This window comes from Sphaerodactylus townsendi, linkage group LG04 (assembly GCF_021028975.2).
Source record: "Sphaerodactylus townsendi isolate TG3544 linkage group LG04, MPM_Stown_v2.3, whole genome shotgun sequence".
NCBI classification, from domain to species: Eukaryota; Metazoa; Chordata; class Lepidosauria; order Squamata; family Sphaerodactylidae; genus Sphaerodactylus; species Sphaerodactylus townsendi.
In genome coordinates, this window is record NC_059428.1 from 119,948,888 (window position 1) to 119,973,077 (window position 24,190).

Below are 24,190 nucleotides of genomic sequence, written 5' to 3' on the forward strand. Positions count from 1 at the left end.
GAGGGAGGGGCCAGGCACCCTAGATTCCCTGAATACTGCAATTACAGTTAAGAAAACCAGGCACGCATTACTCAGGAGTAAGCTCGGTACAGCAACCATGACATACTTTGAATGGCTGCGTCAAGCCCCTCAGAGGGTTTCCTCAGAAGCGACACCCAAACTTACTCCCAGGTAAAAGATCATGACCAGCCAGCCTAGATGTTTGGGAGGGGTGCCTTTTCACACACACCCCAGGAATGCGGGCACACACATCACTGACATCGCACAGTATCAGGCTACGCGTTTGCATGAGCACGTACTGCTGGCCTCTGCAATTGATTTGCTGCTACTGTTCCTTTCCCATTTCACCACAATAAGCCACAGCAATGCATGGCTGGGCCCTGCTAGTATACCAATAAAACTTATTTATTTATTTACTTTGTTTATACCCTACTCAAGCTCTGGTCAGTGCAAGAACTAAGTAAGGGAAGGCTAGAAGGTGACAGCCTAAAGTCCGCAGTTGGCACACTGGGTTGGATCCTAAAGCTCTACTTCATCACCTGCAGGGTCATCCTCTGACAAAAGAAATGTACCATGTGGCATTTCTTTCCACCAGTGAAATGTTCTTTGCACAAGATAAAGCCTGCATCTGGAAACACTGAATGAGTGCCAGTGTTGGGTTGAATCCCATACTGGTTCTATTAGTAGAAAATAGGTGATGATTGGGGATGCCCTTCACACCACAGACTCCCAATCACCTTTCATGAGTACTTCATGAGTACTTCCCCCTATCCCAGCAGCATCCTTTGGGGGAGCATTCTGGGCTGTAGTGGGAGGGAAAGGAGCGGAAGTCCTTCTCCAGTGATGGGTTGTTCTCCCTCCCTGAGGGCAAGCAATATCAGGAAAGTGGAGGAAGTAGCCATGCTTCTGCTCCCCACTTTTGGAATCCCTTTTACTATATTTCATTTATTAAATTTAAATTTATAAACTGCCCTCCCCCAAGGGGCTCCACTATACAGTAGAGAGCATGCCCACACAATTAAGACTTCACTGAATGCATTTTCAAACCTTTGTCACAAGATTAAACTATAAGATGTATCTTTTTTAATAAACTGGGTCAAGGTTCGAATGACTTTATTTGCAGTCACACAGCAGCACGATTTTAAAAGTCCACGAGGGCTCAGTTTGGCTTGGGATCATGGTGTTGGGGGAAGATGTATGTGCATGCATCTCCAAAGTGGGGGGAATGACTCCCTCTCTGGGGCCATTTCAGATTGGAAAATTACAAAAGTGGGAGGTCTGCCTCCTCTCACCTGCCATGGGCCCAACCTCGGTTGTCCCCCAGGCTTTTAAAACACTATCCCCTGCAACTGCAGTACAACTATGGGGAAACTGATGCTGTAAGGTGTATGGCTTGCCTAAGATTCATTCTAGAGATAATTTACAATATAACTTAACACCAACTCTTCCCCTCATGAACGTTGCACAAACATGTAAGGTGGTAGCCCAGGCTAGCCTGATCTCATCAGCTCCGAGAAGCCAAACAGAGATGACTCGGTTAGTATTTGGATGGGAGACCTCCACGGAATACTAAGATTGTGACACAGAGTCAGGCAATGGTAATCCACTTCTGAATGTCTCTTGCCTTGAAAACTGCACCATGGGTCACCATAAGTCAGTTATGACTTGACAGCAAAAAGGCTAAAAAAATGTTCTTTGATTAACACTGTTCTTTGATTAACACTGTCTAATAAGTACACAAAACAAAGGCGCTATCAGTTTATACCCAGCAGTTTTAATAGCAATGAGGGCACAAGGTGAGAGTGTTGCTGCATTCGGCAACCATGTCCAGCTGATTCCCAGAAGTGTCAGTTCAAGGGTTTGAGTTATGGGTAAATAACTCCAGGCCAATTCAGAATGGACTCAAGAAACATAATTTGTTAAATAGCCACTGAGTATTCAAAACTGAATCCTTTAATCACAAGCCCATTCTCAGTCTCAACTTTGTTGCATGAGACAGTTTGTAAGGCCCCTTGCTACAGACTTTAAAGATAACTCATAGTTAGCAATGATATTTTTAATTGAAGTTCCATACAGGAACCATAGGCATATATTTCTATAACCAGACAACATACTCTACAGCCCCTCCTCCTTCCCAAGCCAGGTGGCTAAAAGCAAAATAAAGCCATCATTTTGTTTTTCATTACAGTATCAGCCAGTTCACATAGCACAGCAATGTTATCTCTAACTACAAAACTCTTAATTATAAAGGCTGGAAACTGGAATCCACCCTCTGAAACACAGAGGCTCATTCCGCACACACAAAATAATGCACTTTCAAGCTGCTTTCACAACTGTTTTTGCCATTCCGCACAGCTTCAAAGAGCCCTGAAAGCAGCTTGAAAGTGCATTATTCTGTGTGTGCGGAATGAGCCAGAGAGAGGGGAAAGAGGCTGCTGTCAGAGGCTATGGGAAAGGCTATAAGAAAGAAGGCACCTTCAGCAGATTACTGGTATCCAGAATTGAAGACGCCCTCCCAGCAGTTCCAAAACTCCTGACAGGAGTCCTGCTGGGGGACAAAATAGCAGCAATTGACAGGAACATCAGGGACGTGACATCCTCCCCCCCCCCAAAAAAAACCCCTCACCTCTTAAGACCGTCGGGAAACTTCTCCCTAACAAGTTTAGGAGAATTGACATATACAGAATCAACCCACTCATTCTCTCCAACATGAAAGTGAACCCAACAGACAGGATTTTGCAAACGACCTCTATAGACTCGAGAGTCCAAAGCAGAAGCCACTTCATGATGCATACATTCTCCAATTAAGATGGGAGGGCGTCTTCAATTCTGGATACCAGTAATCTGCTGAAAGTGCCTTCTTCAGCAAGCTGCAATGAAACACGGCAAAGCCAGCTCCACAGTCACAGATTTAAAAATATTGCCACCTTAAAAGGACAAATAAATTTATGTCCTAACTTCCTGCAAGCCTGTAGACAGTGAAGATTATGTGTGGATAGGTATACACAGTTGCCCGCCTTATAGGACATCGTCAGCCATTTTTGTCAGAGTGCTTTTTCTAATCCACTTTTACATGGTGCAAAGAGTCCTGTATCACACCCCCTTCCATCAAAAGTCATGAAAGCCAGATATCCAAAACTGTAAATCCACAGGCCCAGATGGCACAACCCTAAGTAAAGGAAAGGGCTTTCCTTCTTGTCCATACACCACTTGGAAGGGACTTTTACTTGTATTTTAGTGAATAGCATTATTGTAAGCATATTCAGCAAAAAGAAGCAATTCCACACAATCGTCCTGATGCTAATTGACATAAAATCTCAAATATTGCTCCAGGATCTGATTCAATCTGTCTGTTTGACCATCTGTATGTGGATGATAACTCGGATTTAGACCCTGCTCCATTCTCAACAATTTTAAAAATTGCTTCCAAAAGTGGGAGATGAACTGATTCCCTTGGTCTGAGATGATTTTCACTGGAACAGAGTGCATTCTATAAGTATGAGCTACAAGCATCTGGGCAAATTTCTGAGCAGTAGGAAATTCTGCCACAAGGTATGAAATGGGCCTGCTTTGAAAACAAGTCCACTACCATCCAGATAATCATTTTGTCTTTACTGGCAGGTAAATCTGTTATAAAATCCATAGAAATCACCTGCCAGGAGCCTCTGGAGTTTCTAAGGGCTGCAAGTGGTCAGGTTGCTTCCTGAGAGCATGCTTAGCCATGGCACACACAGGGCACTCCACTGCCAGAGCTCCCCACACTCCATCAACCCCTCCTTACATGAGTCCAACAATAGGTCAGTGACCACAGTGGCCTGTAGGTTAGATTCCAGGCCACTGACTAAGTTAGGCATTACTTGCACAGTAGTCTCATTGGACCAGCTACAGGTGGTAACAGCCAGTCACAACTGAGTAGGGGTGAATGCGGTTGAGACCACTTCCTCTTTACAAACAGGGGACTGTGGCAATCTAGAAAGGGAATCAGTTAAGAAAATCTTCCCTGGGAATAAATGCAATGGGAAACTGAACTTTGAAAAGAAATCAGGCCAATGTTGTTGTTTCATGTTCAACTTACTGGGAGTCTTGAAAACTGCAAGGTTTTTTGGGGGGAAAGCACGGCACTGCTGGGCTGCTGCTGCAGCAGTCATGTGAACAGTGCCACAGGGACAGTGTTTTTACCATCCCTGAGGCGCTATTGATGGCCTGTGTGGAAACGGCCAGAGTCTTAACTACTAACATTTTGATAACATATTAATATATGAATTTAGTTCCTCTGAATCTAATTTTAATACAATTCCCACTTTTCATGGAACTCATGTTTTGACTGTCATGTGTTGACTGTCTGTTTACAATATTTGGTAGCATACTTTCTTACTTTTTCCTCCCAAATTTCTGTGTTTGGACATCTTTTAGCCACTGTTACTCTGGCTGCCATTTGCAAATACAAACATAGCTCTTTAATGTTCTTTGGAAAATCCTCAGGAAGGATACCTGATAACATTGTCTTAGGAGAAAATGGAAATTTTTTTTGCATTTTTACATGTACTTCTATACTTTTTTACAAGTCCAATACATATGAAAAAAATGGTTCATCTTCCTTTTGACATTTCCAACGGAGACAACTAAAGTTTTTACTCATCTTTATGATCTCTTTCAATGTCACATACCATCTATAAAACATTTTGTTCCAATTCCCTTTTAACATTTGGCCATTAGTAAACCTGGCATGACCATATAACAAACAAAAATAACAGTGAAATGGATCTTAATGTTCAATTAAATCTTAACATGATTCAAATTTAAGAGAGATTCTGTTACAGTGCCATTAATTTTCTCACTTTTTGCTTGGTATCAAAATAGTTCCTATGGTTGGAAAGAAATTTCTTCTTGAATGTTTTGCATCTATTCCTCCATGCAGTCTTTCACTTCTTCCATTTCAGTGTCATATTTAAGCAGAATTCTCCTCAACAGTTGTTTTTGCATTATAAGCTCTTTTTCAAACTCTGTCAAATCTCTTAACATTCCTTCCTCTGATTTTAATTCCCTTCTAAGATTTGACATTAATTAGGAGTAGTTCAGGCATTGTACTTTCTTTCCTTCATACTTTATCTCTTGCCATTATTTAATTTTCCCCTGCAAATTGATCACTTCTTTATAGATTATGTTATCATAATTCTTTCTCATCTGTCTGTCATAATATGATTCCATGGGAGATTATAAAAGTGAGATTGGGAGATTTACAGGTCAAACCAGAGTGGTCTGCGGCAAGGACGGCACGACTCCAACACCACTCTACTTCTTCCAAAGGTCTTTCCTGCAGCAAGGCAAACCCAAAAGGTTAAAAAAGAGAATCCCCCGAGAATCCCCCATGGGGGATAGCAGAGCTACTCCATGAAAAATGGAGCATATCTCTGAGCCAGCCTTTGCCGGTGTGCAGGGGCTGGGTGAGCAGTGGAAGCCATCACAGGGTCCTGTAGCAACCTGCTACCTCCAGATTTTGCCCTCCACTGGGATAAGGACCCCAAGAATGGCATTTCTGCTTGCATAGAACCATGCTGCTCCATGTATATTGGCAGCATTTGAAACAAAAAGTTCATGTTTGGGAAAACATTCATTTTAACACTGGCAATTTTTCCTTGCCAGCATAATCTCAATTTGGACTACCTTTGTGAATCTTCTTGTATTTTTTTCCATGTTACTGCATATAGTCTTTATATAAAGTATCATTTTATCCATTCAGATTGACCCCCAGATATTTAATTGTGTGATAGAGCATCACATCTGGTGTTTCCCCCCCCCCAATATCTATTACTTCTTGTTTGATTAGAAAATTTGTAATAATCTTTGTCTTCAATCAATCTATGTTATATCCTGCATAATATTCAAACTGATCAATTTGATCCATCAGATATTGTATTGATAGCAGAGGATTGTGTTTTGTTAGCACCACATCATTTGCATAGCTTTTCATCTTGAATTCTCCTCCATCTTTGTAAACCTCCAATTCTTTGTTCTTGTCTGATCTTTGTTGCCAAAAGTTCAAGTGTGAAAACAAATGATAATGCAGACAATGTGCATCCTTTTCCAATTTGTAATTCCTCTGTTAAAGTGCCATTAATTTTCTCACTTTTTGCTTGGTATATATTCTTTTCAATATCCATTTTAAAAAATCTCAGTCCACATTTTATTTGGTCCAAAGTTTTTAACATAAAAGTTCATGAAATATTATCAAATGCCTTCTCTGAGTTAAAAAAAAATGCTTTCTTCTTCATGGTTTTAAGAAATTCCAGAGCATCAATTACAGCTCAAATATTATATATTCCTATATCTGTTCAGGACCAAACCCATCTGATCTTCACTAATCAATTTATGTATACATTTTCTCAGTCTGGTCTCCATTATTGTCATAAATAGCTAATAATTCAAATTGAACAATGAGTTGGTCTATATGATTGTGGTAGTCCTGACTCATTTTCTTCTTTATAAATTAATGTTACATGTGTTTCTTGCCACAATGGGAGGAAATTACCATCAAGACTAAATTCATTCATCATTTCTTATAAGAATAAAATTAGTTTTCCTTCCAGGTATTTATAATATTCTGGAGTTAAGCCTGTTGCTTTACATTTCTTCAAATCCTTAATAACCTTTGACAATTCATAGATTGTTATGTTTCCATTCAATATATCTCTGCATTCTTCTGTAAATTTGTCACTGTGAATCTTGGCAGTATAATGCTTTAGACCTTTCTGTGCTACATTTCTTTTACTATTTGGTTCTGAGAAAAAGAGACAAACTGTTTTGTATCTCCTTTTCTGAATGAGCAGTATTGCCATTCTGCTTAACACCAGGGATAGTTCTTTTCTCAGTTTCTTTTTTCAGATGATGTGCTAGAAATCTTCCTGGTTTAATTGCATGTTCAAACATTTATTGCTTCAAAATTTTTAGCTTCTGTTGCAATTTTTTCCCTTTCAAGTAAGTCTAGTTGATTCCATAGCCTCCTTATATATATTTTTTCTGTCCAGAGTCCTTTATGTTGTTTATCCAGGGTCTTCGTTATTTTTAAAACATATTTTTGTTCCATCTTATCTTTCTGTTGTTTAGCAGCAATTGCTGTTAGGTTTTCTCTCATATATAATTTACTGTTTTCCCAGATGGTTGTATTTGACATATCTTCCGTTCTGTTTATTATTTTTTCCCAGATCTTCTTTACATTCTTTAACTATTTCTTTTTGCAGCACAATATTATCTTCTAATCTCCGGCCCTTTCCACATGGCGGAAAGGGCACCTCTCCACTGGCAGAAATTATGCCAGTGGAGGGGAGGGGGCCATTCGCATGGGAGCGTGCGAGCGGCCCCCGCAGAGGCCGGCACAGAAGAGGCGGCTCTGCATGCTGCCCTCTGACCTCCAAGGGTGGGTCTCAGCAGCCCTCAAGACCAACGCTGGAGGACAAGGTGAGTTAGGGGGACAGGAAAGCGGCGTATTTGGCGTGGTGCTGTTCGCACCATGCCGATGGGAAGGCGGCGCTTTCCAAAAAGGAAGGGAGGTGGAAAGCAGCACCTTCATGTTGCTCGGGCCACACAGGACAGCGCTGCGTTACAGCAGCGCTGCCTGTGCAAACAGCTCCCCAGGGACCGGTGTTTTTCTGTCCCTGGGCTGCTGTTTTTGGCCCCATGTGGAAAGGGCCTAAATCTCCTTCTACCTTTTTTTTGTCATACATTATGGGGAAGTTTGCCTCCTTTTACCTTTTTTAAATCTGCCCTTATTAGAATTTATGATCATATCCACATCTCCTATTATGATTACTTCACCTTGTTGAAAGTCCAAGAGTTTAAAAAAATCTAGAGTTGTTGGGTGCACATACATTTACTATAGTATAACTTTTCTCATGAGCAACTTAATTTTCAATGAAATAAATCTACCATCCTAAACGTTAATCTATTTTAAAAAGTTACCTGCTGATTTCTTATATACGTGACTCAACTTGCTTTAAAATTTCTTTAGGGCATCTGTCATGACTGGAATATTTTCTTCTTCCCCTATTATTTTGTTTTTGTCCCCTTTCCTAGTTTGCACCATTGTCTTATATCCGGGGTGCTGTGTGGTTTCCGGGCTGTATGGCCGTGTTCTAGCAGCATTCTCTCCTGACATTTTGCCTTCATCTGTGGCTGGCATCTTCAGAGGATCTGAAGATGCCAGCCACAGATGCTCATGCTGGCCAAAAATGCTGCTTTTGAACCTTGCTCTACAAGCAAGGTTTTTCAAAATTGGCGTCTTCCATCTGCTGCCAGGTGAACGGCAGTGGGTGGAAGCCGGTGTCTCCCCCCCCACCTTCCCTAAACAGCTCTTACCTTCTCCTTGCTTCCATTGTGTTGTGGAGGCCAGTGGACATGCTTCCTGGCCTCCGACTCCAGAGCCATCGTGCTGGCCATGAGGCATGTCCCCTGGCCTCCATAACGCGACGGAAGCCAGGAGGAGGAAACAGCTGTTTGGGGATGGCAAGCCTGTGTGAAGGCTGCACCATCGGTTTCACACCCAGCGGGAGCGTCCATGGCCGCTCAGCTGGCCATGCAGAAACAGTCTACGTTTCAGAATGTTATGCTGCTTTATATATACCCATATATATATATATACCCATATTTATTTATTTATTTATTCGTTCGTTCGTTCGTTCGTTCGTTTGTTTATTTGCACCAATGTCCAAGAAATTTCCTGGAAACCTCATCCCCTGTACCGAACACCTGTCTGGTTCAGTGGAATGCTGATAAGTACATTTGGAGCAGTATTAAAGGCATTGGGAATTAGGGGAACTATGTTAGGTTCTTGACATGTGTGAGAATATGGTTCATGGAAAATCACTGCTGATTGAAAGTATTTCTGTCAGTGACATGAGACTGGCCTCCCCACTAATGCCAAAGAAGTCCATCCAGTGCTGCTCCTGAAAGATTGCATGAAGGAAGACTGTGGTGCAGGAAGACGGAACTGGTGAAAATCACCACTCCCTTCTATTCATGGAAAATTTCTACTGGATCCCAGTCTTTCTGAAGTCTGTTACCTCTAATGAAACTATTTTTCCCATGGTTCCTGATGGCCTGGACACTGCTACAGATATTCACCACATCTAGAATTCCTAGCAACAAAGGAAAATGTAGTACTTGTAAGTTCTCTAGTTCTACAAAAACCAAGAACCATGAGATCAATACTTTCGAGGTCCACAAAGTACTGCATGCTGCCACATATGTTCAGCTTAATATCTAGGCTGTAACAGGGAATCTGTGAGCCCTTGCTGCCCCAAACTGTAGTTTGGTTTGCATGTGACAGAAAATTAGGCAGTCAAAGTGGAACAGAGAAGGGCTTGTGGTGGAGTGAGTTCATTGTGGAAGGAGTCTGAATTTGAACAAAGTTAAGCACAACTGGCAACAGCTGTGCCCTGAGGGAATTGTTTACTAAGCACTCAAATTTTGACCATCACCACTAAGTCTGATCTGAATCTCCCACAATAAAAGATGTTCTTGTGCTTTTCCATAACTAAGGCCATTGCAGGAAGTCTCCTCAAGAAGCGTTTTCTCTTTGAACCAATAATTTAGCTGATTAAATATGACTCAGAGGTTCTTATGGAATGTTACAAGATATCCGAAATTCTTTGAGAGGTTTGATTTGTAGCATGTTAAAGATGCAGAGAGCAGTTTCAGAGAATCTCCATCAATATTTCTGTGCTTGAGAAGGATTCCCATTAAAATGGTTGCTTTTATTTCATCTTAACAGCATCTTTTACACATATGCTTGACATTTTCATCCATCTGTTGGTGATAATATTCCTAGCATACTAGCAAGTCATCTGTTTATGGCCCCTATTCTCCACAAACCATACATCCTTTCCCTGCCACCTGCTTCTCAGAGAGAAGTAAACCCACGTTTCACTTCATTTGCCATTTACTGGTGACATTTTTCTATTGAATGTACAAAATATATTACCTTGTTGAAATACCTTCCAGTGTTCTTTCTGCTTTGTTTACATTGCATTCTATTTCCACACTGTGTGGCTGTCAGCAGCACATTTATCAGACCCACTCAACAATACTTTCTATATGGACCCAGATGATGATGATGTTATCCATTCAGTCATTCTCGACCCTTGGCGACCCGATATGCAAACTCTTTCCACATTTTTCGATTAAGTACTGCTTCCTTCAGCTGGTTGATGTTCATGCCTGTATCAGCTTTTATGGTATCTAGCCATTGTATTCTTTGGCGTCCAGGTCTTCTTCCGCCACTGACAAGTCCAAGCATGATAGATTTTTCTAGCGAATTTGATCACATGAACAAAGTATGTAAGTCTGAGCCTGGTTATTTTCCCTTCTAGTGATGTGTCTGGTTTTATGCAGCTCAAGACTTCTGCGTTTGTCACCCTAGCTGTCCATGGTATGCATAGTAGCTTTCGCCAACACCACAACTCGAACGCGTCTATTCTTCTTCTGTCGGCTTTCTTTGTAGTCCAGCTTTCACACCCATACATGGCTATGGGGAAGATGATGGCTTGGACTAGCCTGTGCTTGGTTTTGATGCTGATGTCTCTGCTTTTCCAAATTTTTTCCATGGTCAGCATTGCACTTCATCCTAATGCTATTCTCATATGGACCCATATACTTTTTCTCATATCAAAACTGGGACTTCTAAAAAGGCAGCTCGTCAAATGGTATCATCTAAAAATAACACTAATTTCTGCTGATGAATACCTTTACACTGATTGTGCAGATGAACTCTTTCAAGAAAACTAAGCAAAGTGAAGGATTCAATTAAGACAGGATATGCATTAAAGGATTTTGGGGCACAATCAGTGGTGGGATTCAGCAGGTTCGCACCACTTCGGCCGAACCAGTTGTTAAAATGGTGCTTGTAAACAACCAGTTTTTAAATTATTTGAATCCCACCCCTGGGCATAATCCAATGAGATGTTATCATTTTGAACTCAACAGAACTATAATTTTAACAGTGGCACATCAACATATGCAGGAATGAACCATATCTTGACTGTCATTGATGATCCAAAGCTTGAAGTCATAGTTGGAAGGAAGGGGACTTATGATCACCTTCTCTGCAAATTCCTCTCATCCTAAATTGGAAGTTCTAGAACAAAGTACTCCTTGGGTATCGATGTCTTGGATGTTAAGCAGAAATGCTTTCTTCCTCCATCTGGAACCTATGAAGGTGTGGGAAGGAATCCTGATCATGAATCTCACTGCATAGGAATGACTCTGTTTCTCTATTGCATGGCTTTAGATGACCAAGTAGCTCTTCCCTACAATGCTGCTGCCTTGCCTAGTTTGATAATGCAAAAGTGGGTTGCCTGTCACTTAGGCAGTGGAAGAATTATGTCCTGCTTTGCCAAGTCTAGAAGAGGCAAAGGAGCATCCCCAGCTCAATTCATGTTGTCAAGCTGCAATAGTTATATTGCTCCTTTCCAAGACTTTGGTGGTTAGATCCAGCTGAGTTGCTTGGCTCTTCATCATATGCCTTGTCCATTCTCTTCTTCATGTTCCTTCGCTCAATTCCCATTCCTCCACATAAACCATTGATTTTTCAACTCATGCATCAATCAATTCAAAAGTTAACCTTAAACAAATGTGTACATTATCAATATTGCAAACAGGTGCCTTTCTGAAGTCTTGGAAGGAAATAGGAACACCCAAATTATTTAGCAAAAGCTCACCAGCAGGAGAAAGGGTCAAAGTCACCAATTTCAGTTTGCATTCCCTGCTATGGTAACATGCTGAGTCAAAATGGCTTCCAAGCATGGATCAAGTATTTGCTTTTCTAGCAACCTTTCAGCTTCCAAGAACATGGAGGGAGTCATGTTTTTATAGTTGTGAAGGCTCCATTTTTCAATGTAGTGTCCTGACACACTTCTCCCAGTCCTCCACTCTGGTCTCATGTGTACAGAGTTTGATTCAACACTCCTTGCTGTTATCAGAATGTGGGCATCTTGGCTGCTGAGCTACAAGGGGAGTGCATGAGCACTGTAAATCAGTTGTGTTAATACATGATGCTGACCAATCTTGTTTTAATTAGAATAATGTACGAGGGTTTCTTTCTCATATCAGTTCCAGAGCACAGAAGCCACGATGGTGCATCTCCTTCCCATACCTCAACATCACAGCTCCTTGCTTTCATCATTCCTAAAGGAAACTGGGAAATGGAGGTGTGGGAAGAGGTCTCCTACATGAGCTTCTTGCACATGGCTCAGTGCTTTCAAAGTTAACTGGGCAATGCAAGAAAACAGGAAAAGGTCTAGATTAGGAAATGCTATGGTCTTAAGCTATATAGCATTACCCCAAAATGAGCATGCTGTCAACCAATCATGTAAAAATTGAAGTATAGTACTTTTTTGATCTTTAGAGGCCCTCCCCAAAATCAAACACCCTAAATATAGCATACATATTCAAACATCTGACTCCATTTTCAGCTTGCAGAAATGGCTCCTTGTCTCCTTACTATTATTTGCGAAGACATGAAGATATTGGCATTTCCTTCAAAGACAGGTTGACTGTAGTTTTCCATTTTCTAATCATCATGGCTCTTAATTAATTCTGTGGCTCTTTTCTGATGTCAAAAACTAACTGCTTTGATAAATCTATGTCACACAGTTAAAGAAACATGAGCTCATTTGTTATGGCAGGAATATTTGTCTCAGAAGATGATACGCTTCAGATTTTTAAAGGGGGAACTTGGAGATCAAATTATAATGCTTAAAAAACAGAATTTGAATTTCAGTATATAAATGAACCACCGAAAATTAAACCATTTCCCACTGACTATCAGAGATGGTATGCTAAACTCTGAGATGAATTTATTGAAATCATTGTTTCCTCATATGCAATAGAACCATCAAATATGTAAACTATAGCTGTACACATGAATTGGTTTGATTGACAGATAAATCTATTATAGTTTTAGTTGACTGATAAAAGTCAATTCTGCTTAATAGATCAGGAAGATAAGTTTTCTCTCCCAAGGCATTAAGAATAAAATGAAGAGTTGGTTTTTATACCCTACTTTTTTCAACCTTTAAAGAGTCTCAAAACAGCTTACAATTGCCTTCTTTTCCCCTCCACACAGCAGATACTTTGAGGTAGGTGGGGCTGAGAATGTTTGGAGAGAGCTATGACTAGCCCAAGGTCACACGGCAGGCTTCAAACGGAGGACTGGGGAATTAAACCTGGTTCTTCAGATTAGAGTTTGCTGCTATTAACTACTACACCATACTGGCGAGAAAAAGAAAAGAAAGGTTAGAAAACCACCAATGCCATACTATGCAAGTCCATTTGACCACTCAAGAAGAAGAAGAAGAAGAAGAAGAAGAAGAAGAAGAAGAGGAGGAGGAGGAGGAGGAGGAGGAGGAGGAGGAGGAGGAGGAGGAGTTTGGATTTATATCCCCCCTTTCTCTCCTGTAGGAGACTCAAAGGGGCTTACAATCTCCTTGCCCTTCACCCCTCACAACAAACACCCTGTGAGGTGTGGGGGGCTGAGAGAGCTCCGAAAATCTGTGACTGTCCCAAGGTCACCCAGCTGGTGTGTATGGGAGTGTACAGTCTAATCTGAATTCCCCAGATAAGCCTCCAGAACTCAAGTTGCAGAGCTGGGAATTAAACCCAGTTCCTCCTGATCAGAGTGCACCTGCTCTTAGCCACTATGCCACTGCTGCTCCCAAAAAGCTATGCGGGGGATCATTGGACCTGCGTGGGTTGTGGACTGTGACATCTGTGTGGGTTGCGGACTGTGATGAGAAGGACAATTGCCACAGCAACACATGGCCGGGCCCCGCTAGTGAAGTATTATTTCATAAATATCTGATAATCCCTTGAACAGAAGGATATCCAGATGGGAAAATGTAACTTTTTAATCTACCTTAATCTATTCTATTTGCTTTTTAATACCTTAAGTATCTTGGTTGTGTTATAATTAGTTGTAAGCAGGGGATCTATTTGTGATTTCAGTGAGACAAAAAAACCATTTCAAAGAATGTAGTTGTGTACAAAATTATTCAGAAATAGAATGGAATTATTTACAGCAACAAAGAATAGTGTTCCTTCATTCTCTAATTCTTTTATTCACCTCAGTGAGCCATTAACATGTATCTTTCAATTCCACTTGATTTTTTTGTTCGTCCTTTCAAAGTGGATAATGGTGTGCTCTTGTGACAGGAGCAAGAACGGCATCAGTTTGAATACATTTTTGACGCTTTCAAATAATTGAACTGAAGCTCAATAGCCTTTGCAAACTGTCAGAAACTACCAAAATGCTTCGGACACTGTCAGTCAGTATGGCTTTGCTCCTTTGCTACAAACACTGTCAATCAGTTTGGCTTTGCTCCTTATTTTCCTGGCAGCGAAGAAGAGGCTCCCTTGATATCTGATGAAATGAATTTCAAATAGTAGAGTGGCTAGGGTAGACTGGCTTCCCGGAAGATCTATGGCTCCATCTCGTTTTTTTTTCAGGACTAGTGGAGCTTTGAAGGCTGATGTCAGCTGCCAGTTTCAGAATGTCTTTCAACATAGACTACTTACTAGCTGTCAGGTTGTAATTCATTAGTTGTTCAGAAGGATAAAGCAAAACGCTAAGATCACTGACCAATGACTTCTCCCAGTGTAATGTTACCTTCTATTTTTTTTCCATATTTCAGTTTGTAGGGTTGAATGCATATTCAGATTTTCCTCTCAGTACTGTTTTCAATACGGAAAGGATGTCTGTACAAAGCCAGAAAGTCTCTGAAGCAGTGAGATTCTAGTAGTTCTTGTCCATTCAGGCTTTGGTGATTTGTAATATACATGATGAAGAAGAGTTGGGTTTTATACTCTGATTTTTCTCTATCTTTTAGAAGTCTCAAAACAGCTTACAATTGCCTTGTCTTTTCCAACCCCAGTAGTCATCTTGTGAGGTAGGTTGGGGCTGAGAGAGTTTGGAGAGAACTGTGACTGGCCAAGGACACCCACAGGCTTAATGTGGATTAGTGGGGAAACAATTCCATTCGACCAAATTGAAATCATGAGGAGTGGGGAGATTAGAGCCCATTGCTTTTAATCACTACAACATGCTGGTGAAGCTCATAGTGATGCCCTGGACTGTGCTTTAGCAGTTCCAGTGCTGCAACATGTATATATAGCAGTGGATAACTTGGATGGAAATGGGAAATACTAGCAGCAGTTTCATGTCATGAGTGCCAGCCAGTGATTCCAAAGATACATTCTGAAGAGTCTGGGTTTATGGGGCACAGTGACTTCATAAAGTCCAGGTTCTAGCTATATGAGAAGCTGTCTAGAAACACAAGCTCCCCTTTCCTTTAAGTAGTCCAGAAAGGAAGATCACTGGCCAGCAGGGACTTTGGCTGCTAGTGAGGAGATGGGTTGAAAGAGCCTCCTTGGAACTGCTGAGCAGCTGAGTACCTTACTGGAGGTGCCCTCTGGCAATTGCCACCTATTGATTAGTCTCTTCTTATTGATTTGTTCAGTTTTATCGCTTGACTTCCTGTTTCTTGACTGTGTCTTCAAATTTGGTCCCTTTGAGAAAAATGCTTTTTGAAAGGCAAAATTCTTCAAGACATCCAGTGTCATAGCACTTACGGCTCTGACATTTATTTATCTATTTATTTATCTTCGTATCCCACCCTCCCTGGCCTGGGCTCAGGGCAGCTAACAGACATAATTCAATAAAGATAAAGTCAGTATTCATAAAACCATAATTTAAATAATCAAAAACTAAAACATTCCTAAAATCCCGAATGGTGATTTAATTCAGTCACACCCTCATAAAAGGTACCAGTCTCACCAAATCATGAGGTCTCATACAGGCAAGCATGAAAGAGGATAGAAAAATTTGGGCCAGTATATTACACAGATCAAATCAGATTCTGTTGTAGGCCTGAAGGAATGTTTCAGTCTTACAGCCTCTGTGGAATTGTTGAATTTCCCAGAGAGCCCTAAAATCCACCAGGAGTGAGTTCCATGTTATAGCAGTCAGGGCTGTAAATATCTAGATGGGCCACTGGCATGCCTGTGCCACTCTAGAGCCCAATTCACTTTATGACCCCAATCTCTTTTTCACAAAACTTGGCAGACACCAGGTAAAGTGTTGGTGGGTCCCATGGAACCCAGTGGCACCACGTTGGTAATCCCTAGTGCTTCATCCTTTCAAAGCAATACTCTAAGGGTTGGATGCAGAATAAACTGGTAATTTCTGATGATTCCTTATTTCTGCTGCAGATCTCTATGCCTCACCTGTCTTTCCTCTGGGTCTCCAATCCAGCAGAAGAAGTATTTTGTGGAGATCTGTGGTCTGCAGATGGACTAGAAAGACAGGAAAGTTCTATTTTGATTATGGGAAATTTAGTCTAGCTTTAACACTAAGCATTCAGTATTACTGAAGGTTTAATTGACCAAGATTTTCAGTGGCCCTAGGAAGCCTCATGAGAATACACATGGATACTCAATTACATATGTGAACTGTTCGAATACAAAGGAACAGTTTGGAAATGCTGAATTGCAGTGATCATAACTAACAGATAGAATTTGAACCAAATCATCAGCGTGACTGAGCGTTTCCAGAACTCTTGGGCTCATTCTGCACATGCAGAATAATGCACTTTCAAACTGCTTTCAGTGCTCTTTAAAGCTGTGCGGAATAGCAAAGTCCAGTTGCAGACAGTTGTGAAAGTAGTTTGAAAATGCATTATTTTGTGTGTGCGGAAGGGGCCTTGGAGTTAGAGAACACGGTTTGTTGGTAGAGCAGATCCACATAGTTTGTGATCCACATAGTTTGTGATCCATCAACCCACCAGCCATGATTAGCAGCCTAACAAGGACTCAGTCAAATTCTAAGGGTGGGATTAGAAAAAAACAGTGGAGTCAACAAACATCTCTTGGGACACAATATATGGTAGAGAGGCAGCATTTGATTTGGAGGGCCACAGATGGTGTAGAGGTGTGGCAGAGCTTCTAAAAGGTCCCATGTCCACTTTCTGGCCTCCATTTAAAGGAAGTCTAAAGATACCACTTGAGCATTCCTGTTCACCAGGGCAGAAATTCAGTCCATTTTTGATGAGGATGAAATATGTCATAGACTGTAACAGAATCAGCCAAGTGTGATTATTTAGGTTAGTTGTACCCTACAAAACATTCCCCTACTTATCATTTGATTGATTAGAAGCCTCCAGCCAAAGAATTGACAGGTTACCTTCAATCAATATTTGGAATTCCGTTCCCTGCCTCTATTTTTTCTTGGCTTTTGCTAATGTTACAATTGCTGTGTCACATGCTACATTGGCCATAGAAGCCACAAATGGCAGAATTGCCCACTAGGGCAGGGTTTTTTTTTAAAAAAAAAAAAGCAGAGCTATTGGGCCCTATCTTCATCCATCCCTCAGTATTCAGCTTGCTTTTTCCCTTTCAACCAGTAGTGTACAAAGTCATCTTTGTGAGGTTCTGTCTTAATTTTTCTCCCTATTCAATCAACTCCATGCTGCCACCCCCTGTTTTCCCAGAGTCCTTTGCCTTTTTTAGCTCTTGCCAATAAAAGGACTCTGAAGTATTGATCAGTAGCATTAATTGAATAGGCATCAAAGCACAATATTTGGCAAAGCCAGTTCTGACGAAGCTGGCATTCATAGTCCCCTTTACCCCCTGTTGAAAGTCCCCCTCCTGTTATCCCAAGAGGTTGTGAAAAACAGTCTTTGGAGCTGAGGCACCCCAAGGTCAGCAGTAGCTAGCAGGCCACCTGGCTTCCTGCCCTATGAGATAACGGAGGTGACACGCTTCTCATTGGACAGAAATACCAGGGAAAGTCTAGCTGTCTACAAAGCATGTGAAGCCATAAAGTAAAGATCAAGGAAAGAATGCATAGATGGCAGTACATACATATAGTAGGCTGGTTATATATATCTTTCTAGCAGAAGCATTATTTTAAGCAGTTGCATGGTTCCGGGAATGTATCTCAATCACCTAGATAGAATCCCCCTGACACCCTTGCTTTGTGATGCTTTCCTTTCCTTTCCTTTCCAAATAACAACCTTTATTGACATAACAAGCAGATAAAACAAAACAGTTCAAAGGGAGCCATATCAAAAAAGGAGCAAAGCCAAACAGCATAAAAGTAATAAAAAAGCGGCTGCGACTTGCTGCGGTCGCCATTGCTGCTGGAGAAGGACAGCCTCCTGTTGGCTGCCGCCTTCCAGGCAGCCTCGCAAGCTCCCTCTGCTCGTGAGGCTTCTGGTCCTCAAGGGCAGTGACGCTGGGCGCCCTGACGCTGGGCACCCTGACATCACTGGGGAGGAGGGCTGGGCAGCCTATATAAAGCTAGGCCCGGCTTAGCCTCCTCCCCATTTGCCAGAGCACGCGAGTCTGCCCATTTGCAAGACAATTTGAAAGGAGCCATATTGAGAAAAAAAAAGAATAGCACACAAAGATGAACAGCATACAAATGAAGTAATAAAACAGCACGGGTCAGGGGTACATGATGACTCATCTGGCATCCATATGTAAACACAACCTTGTGGCAAGATATAAAAAATCTGTGACTGTTTCAGTTGTTTCAGAATCACCATTGTTGAGAAGGAATTATATTATTAGAGAATCCAAGAGATTCTCCTTTTTTTGTTAGCTAAAAGAGGCATTAGTAGGTTGACCTGAATGGTTATATATAAGGGACAGTGCAAGAAAACATGTGATACAGGTTCTACACCATTCATCTTACAGGGAGGGACGGAGCCTATCCATATATGGGAATTTTTCAAACCACCCAGATAAGATTGCTGATCACACCTTACAAAAGAAAATGCTTTTTGTTGGCTGATTCTTTTCCCTTCTGTTCTCTTTCCTGATATAATGGCTGAGACAAATGTATTTATCATGCATAACCATAGAAGGGTTAGCATTTAGTCTAGCAAGAAAAAGAGCTCTTTAAAATGAGGAATTGTCCAAAAATACATATAAGCAGGCAAGCAACGTGAGGGGGGAATTCCAAAGAATTGAGATAGGCAAACATGACGAACACAAAATGATGTGCTAACATAATCTCTTTAATATGCTTTTTATTTTGGTAAAAGCCTCTGATTTCCCAAGATCTCTTATCATATTCCATGATATGTCCATCAATGACAATTTCTCGAACTAGATATGCCTCAGAGTTTTTTTAAAGGCCTCAATTATACCTTATATATAACCATAATCTCACTTCAAGAGATATTTGTCCAGGCTCAGAAAAAAACAACACCAGAAATTCACCAATGTGAATTTAACAACCTGCATAAAAACTGAAGCATAGGATGATTGATAGACTCATTAACAGCAGTTATCCAAACAGCATCAAAAATAATATTTTTAGGTTAAAAACTTGAATTACTTGAGGGATATCTTAACAATTACCACAACACCAAGTTTGATTTCATTAGACACAAGCCTTTTGATAGATATTGCTGCCTCGATTATAAGAAAATGGAATACCAAGATAAACTCCTTAAGTTGATCAACACCAATGTCCTCTAATACCCAACAGAAAGAGGACAGGTTTTTTTTCTTCCTAGAGAAGATCATAATCTTTGATTTATGCTGATTTTTTGGAAGACCTTCCCAAAAACAATACTCAGGAAATATTTGCAATGATCTTTACAGTCTTATTCTTGTGTGAGACAAAAGAACTGCATCATCAGTGTAAAGAAAGATTGGAATTCTATGGTTTTCTACCTTTGGTGAGTAACAAAGCTCTTGAAAATTCACTGCTAAATCATTCAAATATAAATTAAACAACAAAGGAACCAGGAAGAAATCCTGTCTAACCTTCTGATCAAGTCAAAAGGCTTGATCAAATTCTCGGTCACCACAGTGAACCTGAGCTATAGGAGTAATACAGCATTGCTATATTAGCTATTAAAATCTCCCATCCATGCTGGAATTAACTAATTTCATCCAGACATTCCCTTTTCTTTAGAAATATCATTGAAGACACCTTTGAGAAACACAACGAACATCATCTGGAGGAGGAAATAAGCTAAATGTAAAAGTAAAACAATGGTTCATACCAGACCATTCTCTTCTAATACCAGTCTGCTCCCAGGTGCACCATTTCACTCAAAATATGGACTTCAAACATTCCAACAAGCAAGTTTTCTCAGTATTTAGGATCTTCATAAACATCCCATGCAATTATACCTGCTCTCCCAGTTACTGACACAAGCAAAATATTAAGACAACTAAGACAATAAAAAAAATAAAAATAAAATATGAGACAAAAAAACATAAAATATGAGAGAAAATGCCAAATTGTTTGATTTTAACTGAATCATTCTTAGAACTACATTTTTCACAAGTACTATTATTTTTAACCTTTATCATTTGAAAGAACATCAGTTCTCACAATTTTGATTGTTCTCTCCATTATGCAAAAGGATGCAAACTGCCTATTATATAAAACCATCTATTATATATTGCTCTTTACATTGAACATAGTTGGACCTGTCTTGGTAAGTGCATTCATAATTATCTGATTTTTTGCCTCTATTTGAAATTTTAATTTATGCTATTTAGGTACCTTTATTTTTGATTGAGTCAGCAAATTGTAACTTCTGATGAACTTGTTCCCTTGAAAGCCATTTTGTGCCTGAATTAGTGTTAACATCAATCAATGTTTCAGACGTGACAAGGAGATTTTCATTGGACATGATGAGGTCAAAGTAACATGTGCAAGTGGAACATTGTATAATTCTATTTTTTAAGTATTTGGAAAGGTTACATAAATGCTTTGGAATTTTCCTAGGTTATAAAAAGGAAAAGATATATACTAAATGAGATTCTTGAACGCAGCCCAAACCTTGTCAAGAGCTGCACACTCCCGGGTCCTAATCCACTCAAGTTTTTTTTAAAAAAATAGCATTTTTCTTGTTTGGGAATGGAGCTGCTTTGTTTCTGGAAAATAGATCCTCTTATCCTAGCAAGAGGGTTAACTTTTTCTATAACTAGACCTCCCAAACAAGGGCAACTCACTCTTGGATCTTTCTCCACACTTGGATGTTTTTCCATTGTTCTCGACATCATTCTCCTGTAAACAATATTGGTGTTATTTCCCATTTCCTCAAACCTCTTCTAGATTGGTAAATATTGCCCTTCTCTCAAGGCCTCTTTTATTCCCCCCTACTGATCACCTCTCTTTTCATTCTAGGCTCCTTGAAACTCTGTGCATACGTCTTTGTGTGCATCTTGCATATGTATTTTAAATATTTTTAACCCTTAATAACAATTGTAAACTTTCTCCTTAATTCTGGTTTTGTGCAGTTTTTAAGTGGATCTGGACTCTGTATGAACTGATGTAGATTCCACCAAGCAAGGTGCATTGCAAGGTCTGATCCTCACTAATTCCCCAAACTAAAAGGAAACAGACTATACTAATTTGGGTAAAAAGAGATGCAATTAGTTCCAAGAGCTATAACCAAAAGGACATGGACACATGGATGTAAGAGACACTCAGCCTGATTCCGCATGGGCCAAAAACAGTGGTGTGATAACAGTGTGAAAACAGTATAAACTGTTTTAAACCCTTTTACACCATTTTCACACTGTTTTCACACTGCTGTTTTTGGCCCATGCGGAATCAGCCTCAGATTCTAAAGGTATGGGGACAGATTGTGTGTCTGCCAAAACTATCTGTCAACATGTTCTGAGAAAATTAAACAACATAGTAAACAGGGCAGGCAAAATGAAGGAATGGAATAAAGGAATGATGGAAGGGAAGGGAGCCGATGCAACAATTTCACAAAGAAAAGAGTTCCACGGTCAAGACAGTGACTCATTTTCACACATTTTGAATTGAAAATAAGCTGAAGTTTATAGACAGACCAGAAAATACTTTCACAGATATTGTATTGCTTATGTTAATTAACTGTTATATATATTAATTAATGTCAGTGCTCCTGGAGCTCTTGGAAGCTTTTGATTTGTTCTGGTAGCTCTGCTCTGGCAAAGTTTATTGCCATACCACTGGCCCTCCTAGAAGATTATGATACAAAGCAAACAAAATACTTTGGATTGAACAGATTAGATCACAAGGAGAAATCAGAGGGATAGATGAGATCCAGACAAAACAGGAAGGAGGAATTGACTTTCTGGTCTACCACCCAAAGTAGTAGCAAAGGTAGGTCTTGGTTCCTTAGCTTCTCAAAAATTATCTAGGATACTTTTAGGTATGAAGTTTTCTTCATGTGTATTTGCCCTCTTCCAGCTTTGGAGTGCTATATTCAGCTGAAGCTGAACTAACACATTAGAAAATCCTTCCATTGTATCATCTTTCTGAACTGTGCATATGCACCTTTTTTTCAATAAGTTCCTCCAGTTCATTGAAATAGTTTTAACTATGTGCCCAGTGTACTGAAAATATGTACTGAAAATATGTACTGAAAAAAATGGCAAAAAGTGATCTAGATATGCTTAAGTGGTTGTATAAACATTTTTATATGATGTTTTACCAGTGTTTGGGGCCACATTAGCACTTCAGAAATGGGCAATGAAACAATCAAGTGTACAATCACATACAGAGCACACACCCCCCCCGCATCCCTTCTCTCAGTTAGATAAGTGCATCTCTAATATTGGGGTGGGGTGTTTAGAAAAGTCATGAAAATGAAATAAAGCTACGGAAAATTCTATGTACTCCAAATCTGGAATTAATTTTAAAGGATATCCTGGTTAAATCAAAATTAAAGAAAAGTGGATCACAGTTCTGAGCGAAATTCTGGGACAATAAATGAATGGAACGCTTGAAATGTGATTATACATATTTCAGTTTCCCAACCCAGTTCAGTTTTAAAAATGCATTCCTCCTTCTTTTAGTATTTTTCCATGTTATTGAACTCTTGAGAATAGTGTAATCCTAAACACAGAGTTACCCCCTTTTAAATCCCTTCTAAATCTATTGAGAGGATTTTATTCATTTGGATTTTCTTGAACTAGAGCTTGACATTTTAAGGCAACTATCACTTCCTCTAGTGTCATTTACTTCTCATCCTTTCTTCGCATATGGAAGAATTGTGTCACATAGCATGAAGATAGCATGAAGAGCAGAAGAGTGATGGAAACTGCGTTGAGTCTGCCACAGAGGAGAATTGGCGGGGAGGGGGTACAAATGAAATAAATAAAATACACTAATTCTCAATAACATAGTTATTGTAACTGGGATATTTTCCTTACAAAGTTTATAAAATCATTTGGGAGATACCAGGAATATGTGACCTTTTCCCTCTTCCAATGAATTGTTCTCATTCTAGTTCTGGTCCTTTTACAAAGTCAGTCTTTTTCCATGTTTTCCTATGAGTGGTATTTTTCCTATATAGGATTATGTTGGTATAGACAATTAAGATTTGTGCACACATGATTGTATATTAATATTGTATACTCAGATTGATGTTTTTGCACTTTAGAATGATTTATTCACTTTAATAATATATGTGAAGATTAGTCTTGTAATTCCTTGTCCTTCTTTGCTGGCGAATTGTTGTGTCTTGGCCAGACTGCCGCCCCAGTTAGATATTTTTTCTTGCCAGAATGAATTCACTCATACTTGCAATTTTATATGGATAGTTTAAAGATCAAGAAAGGTGTTCTAAAAACTATATTTGTGATAAATCTTTGGTTAAAACTATTGATGATTTCTTCTTTTTTGTGCAATTTGTTCTGATTTGAGAAATAATTTTCTGGAGCCTTATCTTAATAAGGATTATATTTTTTGGCTCCCCTAATTATCATTTCGTGAATTTGTTAGTCAAATTGAATTTCAATGTAACAATAAATGTTTCTAAATATATAACTGCTGCTATTAAACATCATTTGTTTTTAAGACATAATGAAAAGCAATGAATTTTGTTTTATCATTATCATTTTTTCTGGTCCAACAGCCTTTTGGCTTTAAGACCTAAATGGGATAAAGCACTCATTAACTTGGTCTTAGGAAGCCCACCTGAAGCCAGAGAAAAGGGCAAAGACTATCCCTCACCCTTTTCACTGGAAACAGTGAGATGGAAGGAAACCAAAATCTTCTTCTCTGCTCTCTCAATGCTCCCGTGAAACACCAAATGACCAATCACTTTTTAAGGTGAGTTTCTCTGAGGTACATCTGATTGTGAGTCTGATCACACATCTGTGGCAGCATATCTCCGGT